Genomic DNA, 18877 nt, shown 5'->3' with positions numbered 1-18877 from the left:
CTCGACTTACCTCTCTTCTGCATGGTCAAGGTGGTGCGAGGAGTTTGCACTCCTCATCCCTGCTATCAACTTTATCAACATAAGGTTTAAGATGAGTATTGTTTACCTTAAATGTCCCAAATTTGGGATGAATTACCTCAATTGTACCATATCGAAAATACTGAGTACCATAAGAGGAAGTTCTTCATTAGGTTCAGAAGTGGCAATACGAGGATCTGCTGCATCTAGTAGTACTTTGTCTCCAACCTTAAGTTGATTTGGTGAGGTATTGAGCTTGTCTTGGCTCGGTTTCAGTTTATTGGGTGTTCTCGATTTCTGTGTCCGCCATTCATCTAGCCCATCAATTTGTAGCGTTCGTTCTTCATAGATAGGTCCTTTGTTGTTGTTTGAACACGGCTCATATGCGTTCTTCGTAACTCTTTCCTGCACAGAGGGTTTCACCACATGATCAATACTAGTAGAATGATTTATACAACCACCTTTAATTTTTGTTGTCTTACTCGAATTACGAGCTTGAAGGGTGATTGTTTCGTCTCCCACACGAAGTGTGAGTTCACCTATACCAACATCAATAATGGTTCTAGTAGTTGCTAAAAAGGGTCATCCTAAATTAAAGGTGCGTCACTATCCTTTTCCATGTCTAAAACAACAAAGTCTACTAGGTATATAAATTTATCGATCTTAACAATAACATCTTCAATGATACCCTTAGGAAATCTAATGGTTTTATCAGCCAATTCAATGCTCATCCTAGTTTGTTTGGGTTTCCCAAGACCTAGCTGTTTAAACATTTTATAAGGCATAACATTAATGCTTGCCCCTAAGTCAGCCAATGCATTATGAACATCTAAACTACCAATTAAACAAGGAATCGTAAAACTCCTTGGATCTTTCAATTTGTTGGGTAGCTTATTCTGTAGAATGGTTGAGTAAACTGCATTCAACTCCACATGCAACACCTCATCCAACTTTCATTTATTTGTTAAAAGCTCCTTTAAGAATTTGACTGCGTTTGGCATCTGCGAAAGAGCTTCAATAAACGATAAGTTAATATGTAACTTTTTTAATAATTTAAGGAATTTACCGAATTGTTCTTCTGTGTGGTCTTTCCTTGTCGCATTTGGGTATGGCACACGAGGTTTGTATTCTTTGCTTACCGGTTTCTAGTCATTGTGGTCCACCTCACCCTTACCTTTACTTACCACAGTTTCTTGCTTCGGTTCTGGTTCAGGTGCAACTAACCCTTCCGCATCTTGAATGGTAATTGCATTGATTTGCTCCCTTGGGTTAGATTTAGTGTTACTTAGCAAACTACCTTGTGGTCGTTCAGAAATCAGTTTGACGAGTTGGCCTATCTAAGTTTTGAGCCCTTGGATTGACGCTTGTTGATTCTTAAGGGCTGTCTCGGTATTCTAGAAACGAGTTTCTAACACCAAGATGAATTTTGTTAACATCTCCTCAAGGTTCGGCTTCTTTTCTTGCTGGTAAGGTGGTTGTTGAAAACCTGGAGGATGTTGTGGCCTTTGATTTCTTTGACCGCCCCACGAGAAATTGAGATGATTCTTCCAACCTGCATTATAAGTGTTACTATACGAGTTATTTTGGGGTCTAGAGTTATCGTTACCCATATATTGGACTTGTTCTTCCTCAATGCTAGGGTTGAAGGGTTGATATTCTGTGTATGCTCATCCTCCATTTGAATCTCACCCCATCACTGGATGTACCTGAGTAGAACCACACAAACCATCAATCTTTTTATTTAAGAGTTCTACTTGGTTAGATAGCATAGTAACCGCGTCGAGGTTGAAAACACCAGCTGCTTTCGTCGGCTTTGTCCTCATAACTTGCCACTGATAGTTATTCAGTGACATCTCCTCAATAAATTCATAAGCCACCTCAGGTGTCTTATTCTTGATAGTTACACCAGCGGCTGCGTCAATCATTTGCAGTCGAAGGGTTCAGGCCATTGTGAAACGTTTGGACCTGTAGCCAGAGTGGTAACCCATGGTGAGGGCATCTTCGTAAAAGGTCTTTGTATCTCTCCTATGCATCGTAGAGTGTTTCTAAATCCATCTGCACAAAAGAGGAGATAACATTATGTAATTTGGCTATTTTAGCTAGCGAAAAATATTTTAATAAAAACTTTTCGGTCATTTGTTCCCAAGTAATGATTGTTCCTCGTGGCAACGAGTTTAACCAGTGTTTAGCCTTATTCCTCAACAAAAAAGGAAACAAATGAAGGTGAATGGCGTCATAAAAAATGCCATTAATTTTAATAGTGTCGCAAAATTCTAAGAAATTCACCAAGTGAGCGTTGGGATCCTCGTCCTACAAACCATCAAATTGAACAAACTGTTGGATCATTTGAATGGTGTTAAGTTTCAGTTCAAAATTATTTGCAGCAATAGCAGGTCTAACTATACTTGACTCAGTTCTAGTTAAATTAGGTTTAGCATAATCATACATAGTGTGTGGAGCAGGATTCTGGTTTACTGGATCAGCAGCAATCGCAGGAGATAGCGGATTTTCTTGGTTTTCAGCCATCTCATTGGTTGTGGTTGAAGTATCGTCCTTTTGCTCTTCCTCTGTGTATCTTAGGCTTTGCCTTATTTCTCTTCTATTTTTGCAAACTGTGCGGTAGATCTCACCGTAAAAAAGTAATGGTCATGATGGGTTTCTTCTGTTCATAAACTAGAAAAACCTGTCTGAAGAAAATAAATGAAGAATTAGAAAAGAAAAAATAAATAAAAATTTAAATTGCAGTAAAAGTAAAATGACTATAGTAATAAAAATCGAGTGTTCCTAATATCCTAGTTCCCCGGTAACGGCGCCAAAAACTTGATGCGTGATATTCATAACGGGTGTTAAAAATTTATAAATGAATCGTTCTTGAGTCTAACTTATTATCACAATTAAGGCAAGTGTACCTATTGAATAGTAGTATAGTTCAGCAAGACCAGATTGTCAAACCCAAAAGAACTACGAGTACTAGTATTTACTTTCTTTTTATTATCTAGCCTAAAAATTAAGAGGTTTGATTATCTAAACTAATTATAACTAAGAATGCATAGAAAGAAAACTTGGGAAAATACTTTTGGGAAAATTCGATTGATCGAGACAATACTTAAGGAAAAATCCACCTACACTTCACTTGTTATTTGACTCTGAATCAGACGATTTATTCATTTGACTTGATCCGTAGAAATCCCTAAGTTATATTATTATCTCTCTCGAGACTAATAACGTCTAACCATAGGTTGAATAATTGAAATCTCTTTCTAATTAACACCCTAGAATTGCATTAACTCGATCTATGGATTCCCTTAATAGGTTTCACCCTAATCTGGAAAAATCTTATCACCCTATCTCTAGGCGTGCAATCAACTTCGCTTAATTATGACAAATTCACTCTTAGACAGGGTCTATTCCTCCTCTGAATAAGAGCTTAACTTGAATCAATATCATGGAATATCAAAACAAGAATTAAGAACACATAATTAAGGACAAGTCTAATATTTATCATACAATTTAGATAATAATAACAAGAATCGTCTTAGGTTTCATTCCACTTAGGTATTTAGGGGGTTTAGTTCACACTGATGAAAGAAACATCTCAAAAGCATAAAGATATCAAAACATAAGAAAACCCAAAACTCCTGAAAGAACTTGAAATGAGATATTCAGTCTTGATGATGAATCCAGCTTCTGAGATGGATCAATCTGCTTTCCTTGAGTAATTCCTTGCTTCCTACTCCGCATCTCTCTTCTAAGTGCCTCCTCAGGTGTTTAAATAGGCTTTAGAATGGCTAAGAGCCCCCAAAATTGGCCTTTTTCGGATAGGGTTATACTTGGGCTCAGCAGGGACGCGCCTGTGTGACAGGCCCATGTGTGATTACTCACGCCCGTGGTCAAGGCTGTTGAATAGGCACGGGCGTGTTGTCTACCAGTGTAAGTCGTGCTTCAATCCTGCCAAAGGGACACGGACGTGTGACACCCCCATGTGAGAAAGTCTAGGCCATGTTGATTTCCCACGTGGGTCCATTTTCTCCATTTTCGACCCGTTTCTCGTTCTTTTTACTCTCCTATGCTCACCTAAGTATAAAACATGAAATTAAAGGATTAGGAGCATCAAATTCACCAAATCTAAGTAGAAATCATCCATAAATGTGCAAATCATGGGATAAAAATATGTATAATTTACGGTTTATCAAGGGTATTATGTTATGTGATCTGGGTGCTGGTCCTATACGTCCTAACGGTGGCTGAGTATACCGGCATATGTTGCGGTTACTTGACAGCTTGTGTGAGCAGCACCGTGTAGCTATGTCTTGATTGACAACTTGTGTGAGCAAGCCCGTTGATGGCTCAAGAGCAAGTATATATGTGTTATGAGATAGAGGCAGCAATGGCTACATATGTGGCACCTTGTGTGCAAGATTTCCTAGGTATCCGATATTATTATTTCGAGTGGTTCATTAGGTATGTCAGCTATGAGAATAAGTATGAAATTATTATAAGATGGTACAGGTACATAAAACTTATGATTATTAAATTCGTGAAATTATGATTTCAAGGTAAGTTTGTGATGGATTGAATTATGGTCATGAGATTATGGTAAATTACGTTATCTTATATTACATTATTTGAATGTTAAATGTATGGTAAGATTTGGTTATTTCTTTCGTACGAGCTTACTGAGCTATATAGCTTACTCCATTTTATTTTTCCATGTTATATATTGTTACCAAGCTAGCTCGGGTTGGAGATCGTCGGAGATTGCATCACACTATCAAACCGTCATTTTGGGTATCGATGATTTTAAACATTTTGAGTATATGACATGTATAAGGACTTGGTCATTTTGATATATGTGTCATAATGAATTTGGCCAAATGTGTTGGCTTATATTTGTTTAAGGTGATTTGGTAATTAGCCATGTAATTGGCTTATTTTGGCTAAATGGTTGTAAGCTTATTTATATAAGTATATATGCCAAGGCCTTTTGTTTCTGTGTTTTGTAATGGGTTGCTATATACTTATTTATTGTAACACCCTAAACCTGGCCTAGAAGTCTAGATCAAATTCAGAATGCTACATTGATTACCGAAGTGATCGTAGGAAAATTTTACAAAACAACTCATCTTAGTGAACCAAAAGTATTTAAAACCATTTAATAATCAGTCAATAAAATTTATAGTAAGACTCAATATAAAACCCAAAATAAATGTATGCATGAGAATCTAAAACAGAAATTGTACCATAGTATTATAAAGTCTTACAGTTCAAAGTTAACAAAATAACAAAATCGTAACGAAAAACAAAATTGATAATTTATTTGTTTGCGAGACTGTCCGAGACCTCTGCGTTCCGAGTCCATCCACAAAATCTAGAACTGTGCCTGAAAAGGGAAATGGAAGAGGGGGTGAGCTACTCGAGCTCAATGTGAGATCAAACCAGTTAAACTATAGGGACAAATAGGGAACTAAAGCAGTTCAGAAACAAAACATACTTACAGAGCTATTCAGAACCAAAGGGTACGTTCGAAACGGACGTACTAGCAGACAGATATTTGTTAAAGCATATTAAAAATTACATTCAGCTACACAAACACAGTGAACTCAATCAATTAGATACACTCAGTCACAAGTACCACTCAGACAAAGAAGCAACAAATCTCAATAAGTCAAAGTAACAATCCAGCCAGAGAGTCTCAGTCAAAGTCTACAAAATTCACATAGGCACAAGTGCCTCTCAGTTGACCAGTATCACATTCAGTCATAGTAACAGCAACTCTCAACCATTCACAAGTTCCAATTTAGTTAAATAGATTAATCAGATGCATATAAGTGCAAATGAGTTCTAAAAAAAAATACCCACCCATCTAGCCAACACACCTCTCCGTCCCCCATCACTCCTCATAAGAGCTTTGAGCTCATCCTACCAAACACTCCATACAGGACCTTGCACAGCCCATCCAACCCTACACTCCGTATGATGTCATCTTGGGTTGCCCGACAATGATGACAATCAGCATTGTCCACGACCATCAGGGTATTGGGACTGCGCTCGACCCTCTGGGAATTTGGGCTAATAGTATGCAGATAAACTACCAATCATGTAAATTATGTAGCAAAGCTAGCGTATAGGTTGTACTGTGCAATGCGGTGAATCGCGGTATAGACATTCAGTATGAACTGCCAGGTTAGATAGTGGTACGTAGCGTAGTTAACATACATGCAATACAGTGTAATGCGGTAATCTGCTATACCGATAGATTGCAATAAAACTGCCAATTCAGTCATTGGTACATAGAGTAGCTAACATACATGCGGTATAGTGCAATGCGGTAATCCACTATACCCGATTTGATGTCATCCAGGGTTGCCCGACAACGATAACCATCCGCATTGTCCACGACCTTCAGGGTATTGGGACTGCCCATGACCCTTTGGGTATTAGAGGCTCACAACTAGGAGATCAGCTACCAGTTCAGTCAATCTCAATCGCCCTTCTCTTCAAAATCCCACCTAAAAATAGTATATGCATATGTATGTATGTAGTCAGAAGTACACAATCAGAATACCAGTTTCAGACAGTCAATTAGGGTGTGTTCTCCATTGCTTTTGGGATGAACTTTTTCTAAAAAAAGTGATTTTCTCTTAAAAGCAATGAAGAACACATATCATTGGGGCAACTTTTTTAACTTTTGGGATGAGCTTTTTTAGAGATGAAAAAGCAGTAAATTTTAGATTTTTCAGCCAAAAAGCACTTTTGGCTGTTATTTTACCTTTTTAACCTTACTTTTTGACTTAAAATGTGTTTGATGCTATTATTTTGTGTTCTCTTTCTTGGTTATTTAATATGAGTTTTACAAATGTGTTAAAAGCATTAATTAAAAATAAAAATATTTTTAAAATAATACAATTGTGTCAATATCTAATTACAAATATTTAATTATTATATGTAAATATTTAAATATAGTTTATATATTCTAATTAAATTTAATAAATAATTAATATTAATTACTAAGAAATATTTAAAATTAATATTATATATTAAAATATTAACAATAAGTTATAATAAATTATTTTTTATATTTTACTAAAATATCATAATATTAACTAATTTGAACATTATTTAAATACATATTTGTTACTTTATAATATCATGTCTAAAATGGCCATTTTACTTTTCAAAAGCACTTTTTGACAGCAATATCAAACACTTAAATTTTTCCAAAACACTTCTCAAAAGTACTTCTCAAGAGCACTTTTCCACAGCACTTTTCAAAAGCAATGAAGAACTGGCCCTTAGAAGTAGATATTCACATCTAATCATTCAGTTACAGAAGCATACATGTGCACACTCATAACTCGAATTCAGTATCAAGCTTATCACACAACCAATCACAAATAACACACATATCAAGCCCAGATCAGAGTCATAAATACCCTCAGTAAAGCTTAGTTGAGGGTTGGAGCACGTGGAGTTGCGATTACACTTGAATTTGACCTATAATCAAAGTTTGGCGAGATAGGGCAACATGCCCGTGTGATCCAGCCATGTGGAGCAATTTAGGCCATGTGGGGGTCCAAACGCCCGTGTGCTGGGTTGCACACGGCTATTTGTTAGAGGTACACGCCCATGTGAAGCAGGGGCACAATATTGTGAATAGGCCGTGTAACTCGCTGTCCAAAATCGTTAAAATAAGGTGCAGGGAAAACATGGCCGTGTGAGGGTCTCACACACCTGTGTGCCCACCAGACACGGCCGTGTGAATCCAAATTTCAAATCTCTAATTCCCAATCTCACACACCTATGTGCTCGAGGGACATGGCCGTGTGAATTTTGACAAAATCCCCAAATCGGCCACACGGTCGTGTGGCCAGGCCATGTGGCACCTGACTTGGCCCGGAAACCCTAGTTCCTAAATCCTCGGTACATGCTTGTGTGGTCATCGAAAAAGTCACGAAACCACCCCCAAAACAGCCCGAAACTGCCGTTTAAGCCACCATAATAGTCCCTAACCTTTGCCCTATCAAATTACATCAGAAAATAGCAATTTCCCTTCACTTCCATTGTCTAAAAACCCAAAACTAATGGGTTATCACACACTCGAGAAAACCAGCACATTTTCTTGCAAAATTAAAAGAAAAAGTAAAATAGACTGAATTGATTCCCACACCTATTTTGAAGGTGAAGAAGATGACTGAGGAGCGAAGTTCTAGAATACGCAGTGAAAACCGTATTCCCAAAATAGAGACGAGCCAAAAGAAGGAAAACCTAGAAAAGGCAGAGGAAAAGAATGTGTAAAGAAAAATAGCAATTTAAAAATAAATAAAAAAATAAAAATCATATATATTAAAAAAATAAATAGCTAGAATACTTTCTTTAAGCCATGCAAAATAAAATGTTTCTAAAATTCACTCATATGACTCGAGCCCTGAACCCGGAAACAAATTACACAAACACAACCCCCAGACCAACATGCCCATTTTGTCACTTAAATGCACAACTTAGCTTATGTGTGCAACCTCCTCGCTGTCACTACACCCAAAACCCAGAACTTCTAGGCCCAAAATTCGGGGTGTTACATTTATGATTAAATAGCTTGTAGTTAAATGATTTAGTTTGTTGTTATCCTATAAAATCTAAATGATACAATGCATGATAATGGTAACCATATTGAAGCTTGTAGAATGTGAGTTTGGTATGATTGGATTTGGTAAAATATGATGTTGTAAGTATGTTAAGTGTTGATAATAAAACGACATAATTAGCCTTGATTGTAGATGTCTTGGTTTCCTAAATATGCTATGATTTGTGCCATTAAGGTTGTGAATATATGTGTGTAAATGAGGGTGAAAAATGGCTTGGTAAATAGCCTTTATTTTGTCCAAACGGGTAGACACACGGGCGTGTGTCTAGGCCGTGTGTGACACATGGCCTGCCCCATGGGCATGTGTTTTGGCCGTGTGTCCCCTGCACCTAGATTTTTAAGAAACAAAATGCATAGAATTGAGCACACAGGCAGAGACACGGGAGTGTGTCTCAGCCGTGTCAGGGAAATAGCCTCAAGCACGAGCGTGTGTCCTGACCGTGTGAAGTCTACACCTATTTTATGAAAATTAAATTAACCACACGACCTAGCACACAGGCGTGTGACTTGGCCGTGTGACTTCAATTTGTTCATGCCTTACAAAAAAAATAGTTACACGAGTTAGGGACACGAATATGGGTGACCAAACGGCCTGCCCACACCACACGGGCGTGTCCCAAACCACACGGGCGTGTGACCCCTATTTATGTAAAAATTTCCTAAGATTTGTAAAGATCTACAAGGTTCTCAGTATGTTCTCGAAATATTTCCAAAGCATGTTTTGGGTCTCGTAGGCTCATATTAGGGACTTTATGATTGAATACCAAATGGTTTTTAATTTGGATGTAAATTTATGACTTGATTTGTATGTTCGCTTGTGATGTAAGTCCGATAATGCCTCGTATCCTGTTCTAGTGTTGAATACGGGTAAGGGGTGTTACAAAATCAAATCTCGAAAAAAAGGGAGTCAATAAAACGAGAAAAAGTCTCAATGAAAAACTGAGTTATGGGTTAACATTAATGGGTAATTCAAGAAACGATGTACTAGGCTCAACGGGGTTCACTAAAAGGTTAATTAAAAAGGTAGGCTTTTATGGCATAAGTGGGTTAAAACCTAAGAGCCTTTATCATCTCAATATATCAAATCAAAGGTGTAGTCTAAACATGTATAATCAAAGCAACGTATAGAATGAAAAATCAAATTGACACACTCATAACCAATAATAAAATGAGTAAGAAAAATGTATGCTCTAAAGGCTCAAAATCTTACAAAAAATCATGGTTTTTAATGTCAAATTATAAATTTAAAACTTCAAGATAATATCTCAATTCAAGGAAACAACCTAAAATTTTTTAACTCTAAAATAAACTTATCATGCTTGATTCTATCATGTCTTAAAGTTTAAATCAACCAATACACAACTATTTACAATTTAATCCAAAATACATCAACAAAAAAATACCATATTGACAAAAATTCATTCTAATGGAAATATGAGAAAATTACTTAAATACAAGACATAATTCAGGGATTTTCTAATAATTATATAAATAACCTCCCCACACCTAAGATGTACATTGTCTTCAATGTAAAAACATATATAATCACAATATAAGCAAAATATCATAAGAGAGGGAGAAAATTGAAACTGCCCTGAATATTGGATGAAACCGCTAAAATGGTGAAAAGCAGAATTGTAGGCAAATCTAAATGTAGTGCATGACTCTGAGAAAACTAATAAGAAAATAAACACAAATTGTGAAGAAGATTAAAAGGTTACAACTCAATTAGAAACAACTATAAAAACAAAAATATAGTTCAAAAGTTAAGAAACATAATAGGTTTAAGAAAATAACAATAAAAACAACTAAAAGAAAAAGAAAATGAAAATGAAAAAGAAATAAACTCACCGATACCAATAAAATTAAAGGTAATAGTAAAAATAAAACTAAAAACAATAGAAATAGAACTAAAAGAAGACGTAAATTAAAACAAAATTAAAATCTAAGCATAAGAATAATAAAACAAATACATAAAAATAAAAAGAAAACAGATTAAGTAAAATAAAAATAAATAATACAAAAATAATAACAAATAAAAATAAAATAAAGAAAAGGGTAAAAGGGGAAGACCGACAGAAGATGGTGGTCGGAGTTATGATGGGGGTTGCGTGTGGGAGGCGGTGTCTTGTGTGGATGGGGGCAGAGTTGGTCAACTATGGGGAGAAAATAGTTGAGGTGGGTGATGAGGGTGCAACTAGGTGGGTTAATTGGTACATGTATGGGTGGTCAATGGATGGGAGAAGCTAGTTGTGGATGGTAGCTCGGAAGGTAAAGGAAAAGGGGAGCTAGGGCATGGGAGAGGGACGTGCATGGATAGGCATGTAGGGGCACGACTAGGCCGAATCGGTTGGAGATTGGGGTGGTTGCAGTGGTCGCGGGGGTTGGTAGTTCAGGCGAGGGGGAGAGTGCGACGAGGTGGTCGAAAAATGTGAGGTAGGGAGAACTGCAGCGGGGGCTGAATAAGCAAAAAAAAAAAAGATAAAGTAAAACAAAATTTTAGGGTTTTAGGGATAAAAGGGTGAGACTGTTGTGTGAGGCCCGTGTTGGGCCACACACCCGTGACATATGCCCGTGTGGTTCCTCTTCAGCCCATGTGCGATAAAAATTTCAACCCAGTCTTTACACGGCTGTATGCCAGGCCGTTTGTGATATCCTTCGCTTCTCCCATGCCCGTGTGAGAGCCCACATACCCATGTGTTGCGATCGTGTCTCGCACACGGCTGTCTCTTACTCGTGTAACTCTTTGACTTGGAATAAAATTGAAAAAATTAGCTCCAGGGCACACACGGCTTAGGACACACCCGTGTGTCCAGACTGTGCTTGCCACAAGGCCGTGTGGACTATTTTAGGTTGTGCAACCTTTAAATTTGTGAAAAAATAAATCACAAGATCCACAGAGCAAAGGACATGCCCGTTTGTCCAGGCGTGTAGATCACATGACTATGTCATTAGGCCGTGTAACTCACTGTCGACTGCCCCATTGTGCACACGGCCTTGGACACACTTGTGTGTCTAGGCCGTGTGGGTCAAAAAAACATTTTTCTTTAATTCTGAAAATTAATTAGTTTTAAAAATAACATGAAATAAAATAAAATAATTAGCAGAGTGTTAACACTCAGGTTGCCACCCAAGAAGCGCTTATTTAGAGTCTAAGCTCGACTTACCTTGCACGCACGGTTACGGTGGTTCATAGAGCCAATACTCCACTTTCTCGCTGTCAATTCTATTATCAAAGTAAGGTTTGATTTGAGTACCATTTACCTTAACTGTTCCAAATTCAGAATGAGTTACCTTGACTGTATTTATGAGAAAACGTTTAGTACCATAAAAGGGTTTGATTTGTTTGCATCAAGCTCCATTCGTGGATCCGTTTTGTCTAGTAGTACCTTGTCCCCAAACTTAAATTTGTTCATTCCATTCATATGCTCATCATGGTGTTTCTTTGGCTTTTCATTGTGCTTTTCAGTTTCTCATTAACATGTGTTCGCCATTTATCTAGTTCATCATAAATCATTCTGTTTCTATCGCATTGACTAGAACATGGCTCCATTACATTTTTTCGAGGGTTTCCTACAAAGAAAGTTGAGCCACATGGTCACTAACATTAACAGAAGATTTGTAATCATCTTGATCACTAGATGTTCTAACAGAATCAAGAGCTTGAAGAGTAATCGATTCATCACCTACACGAAGTACTAACTCATCCGTACCAACATCAATAGTGGTTCTACCAGTTGCTAAAATGGGTCTCCCTAAAATTAAAGGTACCTCACTACCCTCATCCATGTCTAATACAACAAAGTCAATGGGAAATATAAATTTATCGATTTTAACAAGCACATCTTCAATAACACCCCTAGGATATCTAATGGTTCTATCTGGGAATTGAATACCCATCCTAGTTTGTTTGGGCTTCTCAAGACCTAATTGTTTAAACATTTTATTGGGCATAACATTAATACTAGCACCTAAATCAGCCAAAGCATTATCAATATTCAAACTACCAATTAAACAAGGAATAGTAAAACTCCCTGGATCTTTCAATTTGTTGGGTAGTTTATTTTGCAATATGGCAGAGCAAATTACATTGAGCTCCACAGTTGACGAATCATCTAACTTCTTTTTGTTTGTCAAAAGCTCCTTTAAAAATTTGACATAATTGGGCATCTGTGAAAGAGCTTCATCAAATAGTAAGTTAATATGTAATATCTTTAAAAGTTTAAGAATTTTACTGAATTGTTCGTTAGTGTGGTCTCTTTTTGTCGCATTAGGATATAGCACTTGAGGTTTATATTCCTTAACAATCGGCTTTTGCTCTTTCTGGCTTACCTCAACCTTATCGTTATTTACCATAATTTCTTGCCTTGGTTCTGGTTCAAATTCAACTAACCCTTATTCATCTCACACAGTAATTGCACGAAACTGCTCCCTTAGGTTAGTTTCAATATTGCTAGGCAAATTACCTTGTGTTCATTCTGAAATTAACTTAGCAAGCTACCTATTTGGTTCTCGAGTCCTTGAATTGATGCTTGTTGATTCTTTAGTGCTGCCTCAGTGTTTTGAAAATGCATTTCTGACAATGAGATAAACTTCATCAATATTTTCTTAAGGTTCAACTTTTTCTCTTGCTGGTAAGGTTGTTGTTGGAAGCCCGGAGGGGTTGTGCTTTCTAATTTCCTTAACTATCCCAAGAGAAATTAGTATGGTTCCTCCAACCTGCATTATAGTTGTTACTATAAAGGTCATTTTAAGGCCTAGAATTATTACCCATATTATTGATTTGTTTATTCTCTGTGCTATGAGCGAAGGGTAAACATTCTGGATTGTTCGTTCCACCTCCATTTGTATTGCATTGCATCATTGGATGTACCTGCGTAGAAACATATAAACCATCAATTTTCTTATTTAATTGTTCTACCTAATTCGGTAACGTGGTGACTGCATCTAAGTTGAAAACATCGGGTGTTTTCATCGGATTAATCCTCATAACTTGCCACTGATAATTATTCAGTGTTATCTCTTCTATAAATTCATAAGCTGCTTTGGGTGTTTTATTTTTAACTATACCACTGACCACTGCATCGATCAACTGTCTAGTTGAGGGGTTCAAACCGTTGTAAAATGTTTGAAACTGTAGCTATAGAGGTAACCCATGGTGAGGGCACTATCTCAGTAAGTCTTTATACCTCTCCCATTCATCATATAACGTTTCTAAATCGATTTGCACAAAGAAAGAGATGCCATTCCTTAACTTGGCTGTCTTAGTTGATGGGAAGTACTTCAGAAGGAACTTTTCGGTCATTTGAGCCCATGTGGTGACAGAACCTCGTGGTAAAGAGTTCAACCATAGCTTAGCTTTGTTTGTTAACCAAAAAAGGAATAACCGTAAACGAATGGCGTCGTCAGTAATGCCATTAATCTTGAAAGTATAGTAGATTTCCAGAAAATTGGCCAAATCAGTATTTGGATATTGGTCTTGGAAACCATCGAACTTAACAAACAATTTTGTGAGGTGTTTCGTGACATCCAATGGCTATGTCATGACACAGAAAGCAGTCTCGAGATTCTTGCATTATGCTCTTGATGGTCACAAAACTAACTATAAATACGACAAAGGTAAGCATACCTATTGAATAATAGTATAGCTATGGTGAGTAGAGAATATTGTATCCATAGGGACTAAAAGTATTAGTAATTACCTTCTTTCTACTATTTAGCTGACAATTTAGGGTGATGTGCTTTAATCTAAATCTACTAAACCAATTTAACTAAGAATGCAACAGAGAATGAATCAAAGAAATAGTCAAATATTAACCAATAAGATAGAAAATACCCAGGAAAGAATCCATCTAGACTTCACCTATTATTATGAATCTGAATTAAATGATTTATTCACTTGTGTCTTGATTCGTAAAAATCCTTAAATCATGTTAATATCTCTTTCGAGAGTAAGAACAACTGATTCTAGGTTGATTAATTGAAATCTCTTCCTAATTAAAACCCCTATCATCGCATTAACTCGATCTATAGTTTCCCTTATTAGATTGACTCTAATCTGGTAGCTTTATGTCATCCTATTTCTAGGATTGCATGCAACTCCACTCAATTATGCTAGATCTACTCTTAAACAAGGACTTTTTCTCCAATGAATTATGCATATTAAACATAAATTAATATCCTGAAAATATTAAAACAAGAAATAAACATACATAATTGAGAACAAGATTAAAGTATTTATCGCGTAAAAATATAAATTAAATAAAAGGATTCATCATAGGTTTCATCCTCCCTAGGTATCTAGGGAATTAGTTCATAATCTTGAATAGAAACATCTCAAAGTCAGAATAACACAAGACATAAAGAAACTCAATAAAACTTCGTACGAAATTGAAAGAAGATCTTCGATCTTGATGGAGAACCACTTCCAAGTTGATTCCAATGGTGTTCTTCGAGTGTTTTCTTCCATCTTCTCTGATTTCCCCTTATGTCTTCTTCTAGTGGGTATTTATAGATTTTAGAATGCTCAAAAAGCCTAAAAGTTAGGTTTTTTCGCATATTTGGGAAGCAGGGTGTAAAATCGACACGGGTTGGCACATGGGCGTGTGTCCAGTCTGTGTGGCTCTTGAAAACAACTATATTTGTTCGATTTTGGCTCGTTTTTCTATCCTTTCACTCCTAAATACTCTTCTAAGTATAGAAACGTGAATTTAAAGGATTAAGAGCATAAAATTCACTAATTGTCGTAATTAATATCCAAAAACGCATTAAGAATGTGATTAAAATATGTTACTTTTATAGCTTATCAGTTTCCTATGTTACGACATCGAACTTCCCGTGTTGCAACACAACGACCAGAATTAAGTTTGTACGCCCTCTGATGGTCTCTTGCACACTCACTAAATACATTAGTGCACCTTTAGGCCTCATTCAGCCCCTAAGGTCAACAAAAGACTCAAAATACATTTTTTATTTGATTTAAACTAAACTATAAAAACTTAACTAAAACATAATGAAAGCTCCTTAAGTGCGAAAACTAGTTTAATCTGGTACATTGAATTATGACATATCAGTTACCCATTGTCTTTATATTACTTTGTGGTTTATTACATTGATTGTTAAGGATCTTTTATTTTTTTTAAAAAAATTGTTGAATGCTCTAGGAAAATGAATTTTTTATATAAATTTTAATTTTGATGTAGGGATGAATTTCTTTATATGGATTTACGTTTTGAAAATAAAATCTTTTATCATTTTTTGTCTTACATAAAATTTACATATAAAGTTATAATAGCTTATGTTAACAAATAAAACCCAAATTTCCAAACGACATTAACAATTTTTTAAAAAAGAAAGCAAATTATTAAAACAATAGTCTTCTTAGTAAACTTGTTGGGAACCCCAAGCTATATTAAATAGAATATAAAATTTAGAGGTTTATATTGTAACACTTTATACTCGGCCTGACCACTTAGGCCGAATACCAGGATACAACACCACCGTCTCACATCACACACAGTACAAATGAGCTCATTATTAAAGAAATGTCTTCCATTTCAGCATTTACAGGAGTTTTAAGTCAAGTATACTCCTAATTATCAATAAGAGTTGCTACACACATTTTAATTGATCAATTAATAACTGTTGTACATACATGAGAGCCACTTTAGAAAATTTCAAAATTGACTAAGTAGGTACCGATACTGGAACATGGGTATCGATATTTTCCTTACATGGTATTGGTGCAGATTGGAAAATCGATACCAAAACAACATTCTGTTTCTCGCCTAAAAATGAAACACCAGAAATTATCAGTACCTTTCAATAAAGTATTGGTAATTTTACCCTGAGTATCTATACTCGGGATATGGTATCGATACTAATTTACGATTCTGACTTCTTGCACATTTTAAAATCACAGAGGTATCATTTTTAAATCTCAAATATCGATACCTCTACTTCAGATAATAAAAATTCAGCAAATTTAAGCATACAAACCATTCCAACATAAGTCTATTCAATATGCATCTTTTACCATATCAAATTAATGTCAAAAAAACTATAGTATCAGTTTCAAGCATCAAGAATAAGTAAGAGCAACAATCAACATATCATGTGATCGCGTGATTTCGTGATAGGTTTTAAATATTTGCAGCCTTCGTTCTTCATAAGTAGGTCCTTTACTATTGCTTGAGAATGACTCATGTGCTTCCTTCAGACTCATTTCCTGCAAAGTAGGTTGTACCATATTGTCAGTTTTAGTAGAATGGGTTAAACGATCACCTTCAATTTCCGGTGTGTTGCCAGAATTGCGAGCTTGAAGAGTGATTGTTTCTTCTCCCACACGGAGTGTGAGTTCACCTGTGCCAACATCAATAATCGTTTTAGCAGTTGCTAAAAAGGGCCTTCCTAAGATCAAAGGAGTGTTGCTATCTTCCTCTATGTCTAAAACAATCAAGTCAATGGGAAATATAAATTTATCGATTTTAACTAGCACATCTTCAATAATACCCCTAGGAAATCTTATAGTTTTATCTACTAATTGAATGCTCATCCTAGTCTATTTGGGTTTCCCAAGACCTATTTTTTTGAACATTTTGTAGGGCATGACGTCAATACTAGCCCCTAAATCAGCTAATGCATTATTAACATCTAAACTACCAATTAAGCAAGGAATTGTAAAACTCTCTGGATCTTTTAATTTGTTCGGTAGCTTATTTTTTAGAATAGCTGAGCACACTGCGTTTAGCTCCACATGCGACGCCTCGTCCAACTTCCGCTTATTTGCTAAAAGCTCCTTTAAAATTTTCATTGCGTTTGGCATCTGCGATAAGGCTTTAATAAACGGTAAGTTAATATGTAATTTTTTTAAGAGTTTAAGGAATTTACCAAATTGTTCATCTGAGCGGTCTTTCCTTGTCGTGTTAGGGTATGACACACGAGGTTTATATTTGACATTCACTGATTTGTTTTTATTATGACCTACCTCACCTTGACCTTTGCTTACTACAGTTTCTTGCTTCAGTTCTAGTTCAGGCTCAACGACTCCTTTGTCATCTTGAATATTAATTGCGTTGAGTTGTTCCCTTGGGTTGGGTTCAGTATTACTTGGCAAGCTACCTTGTGGTCGTTCGGAGATTAGTTTAGAAAGCTAGCCTATCTGAGTTTCGAGCCCTTGGATTGACGCTTGTTGATTTTTAAGTGCTGTTTCGGTGTTCTGAAAACGGGTTTATGACATTGATATAAACTTTGAGAGCATCTCTTCAAGGTTCAGCTTCTTTTCCTGTTGGTAGGGTGGTTGTTGGTAGCCTGGAGGTGGTCTCTGATTTCTTTGGCCTCCCTATGAGAAATTTAGGTGGTTCCTCCAACCTACATTGTAAGTGCTACTATATGGATTGTTTTGAGATCGATAATTATTACCCATGTAATTTAACTGCTCGTTATCCATGTTGTGGCCATAAGGTTGGTATTCCAAATTGCTTGATCCACCTCTACTTGCTTCACACTGCATTACTGGGTGAACCTGTGAAGAACTAAGAAAACCATCAACTTTCTTATTTAAGAGTTCTACCTAATTAAAAAGCATGATGACTGAATCGACGTTATAAACACCAGCTATTTTTGTTGGTTTTGTCCTCATGACTTGCCACTGATAGTTATTCAGTGATATCTCCTCTATAAACTCATATGCATCTTCAGGTATTTTATTATTTATGGTTCCACCAGCAGCTGCGTCAACCATTTACCGAGTCGAAGGATTCAGGCCATTATGGAATGTCAGAACCTGTAGCCAAAGCGGTAACCCATGGTGAGTGCACCTTCTCAAAAGGTCCTTGTATCTCTCCAATGCATCGTAAAGAGTTTCGAAGTCCATCTGCACAAACGAAGAGATATCATTACGTAATTTGGCCGTTTTAGTCGGCGAAAAATATTTTAATAGAAATTTTTTGGTCATTTGTTCCTAAGTAGTGATTGACCCTCGTAGTAACGAGTTCAACCACTGTTTAGCTTTGTTCCTCAATAAAAGGGGAAACAACCGAAGACGTATGGCATCATTAGAAATGCCATTGATTTTAAATGTATTGCATAGTTCCAAAAAGTTTGCTAAGTGAGCATTGGGATCTTCATCCTGCAAACCATCAAACTAAACAAACTGTTGTATCATTTGAATTGTGTTAGGTTTCAGTTCAAAAGTATTTGCAGCCACAACAGGTCTAA

The 18877-nt window shown here is 36.3% G+C and overlaps 3 non-coding genes across 3 annotated transcripts; all 3 read left to right on the top strand.

Moving 5' to 3' along the window:
• The first annotated feature begins 1999 nt into the window (after positions 1-1999).
• LOC128281510 (small nucleolar RNA R71) lies at positions 2000-2105 on the top strand. Its single transcript, XR_008271730.1, has one exon. It is a non-coding gene; the product is annotated as a small nucleolar RNA R71 (small nucleolar RNA).
• An 11704-nt stretch (positions 2106-13809) lies between these two features.
• LOC128282370 (small nucleolar RNA R71) lies at positions 13810-13916 on the top strand. Its single transcript, XR_008272629.1, has one exon. It is a non-coding gene; the product is annotated as a small nucleolar RNA R71 (small nucleolar RNA).
• Positions 13917-18459: 4543 nt separating this feature from the next.
• On the top strand, positions 18460-18566 carry LOC128281727 (small nucleolar RNA R71). Its single transcript, XR_008271990.1, has one exon. It is a non-coding gene; the product is annotated as a small nucleolar RNA R71 (small nucleolar RNA).
• Positions 18567-18877: the final 311 nt, after the last annotated feature.

The sequence above is a fragment of the Gossypium arboreum genome, chromosome 1 (assembly GCF_025698485.1).
Source record: "Gossypium arboreum isolate Shixiya-1 chromosome 1, ASM2569848v2, whole genome shotgun sequence".
Lineage (NCBI taxonomy): Eukaryota > Viridiplantae > Streptophyta > Magnoliopsida > Malvales > Malvaceae > Gossypium > Gossypium arboreum.
This window is presented reverse-complemented; position numbering and strand designations above follow the sequence as displayed.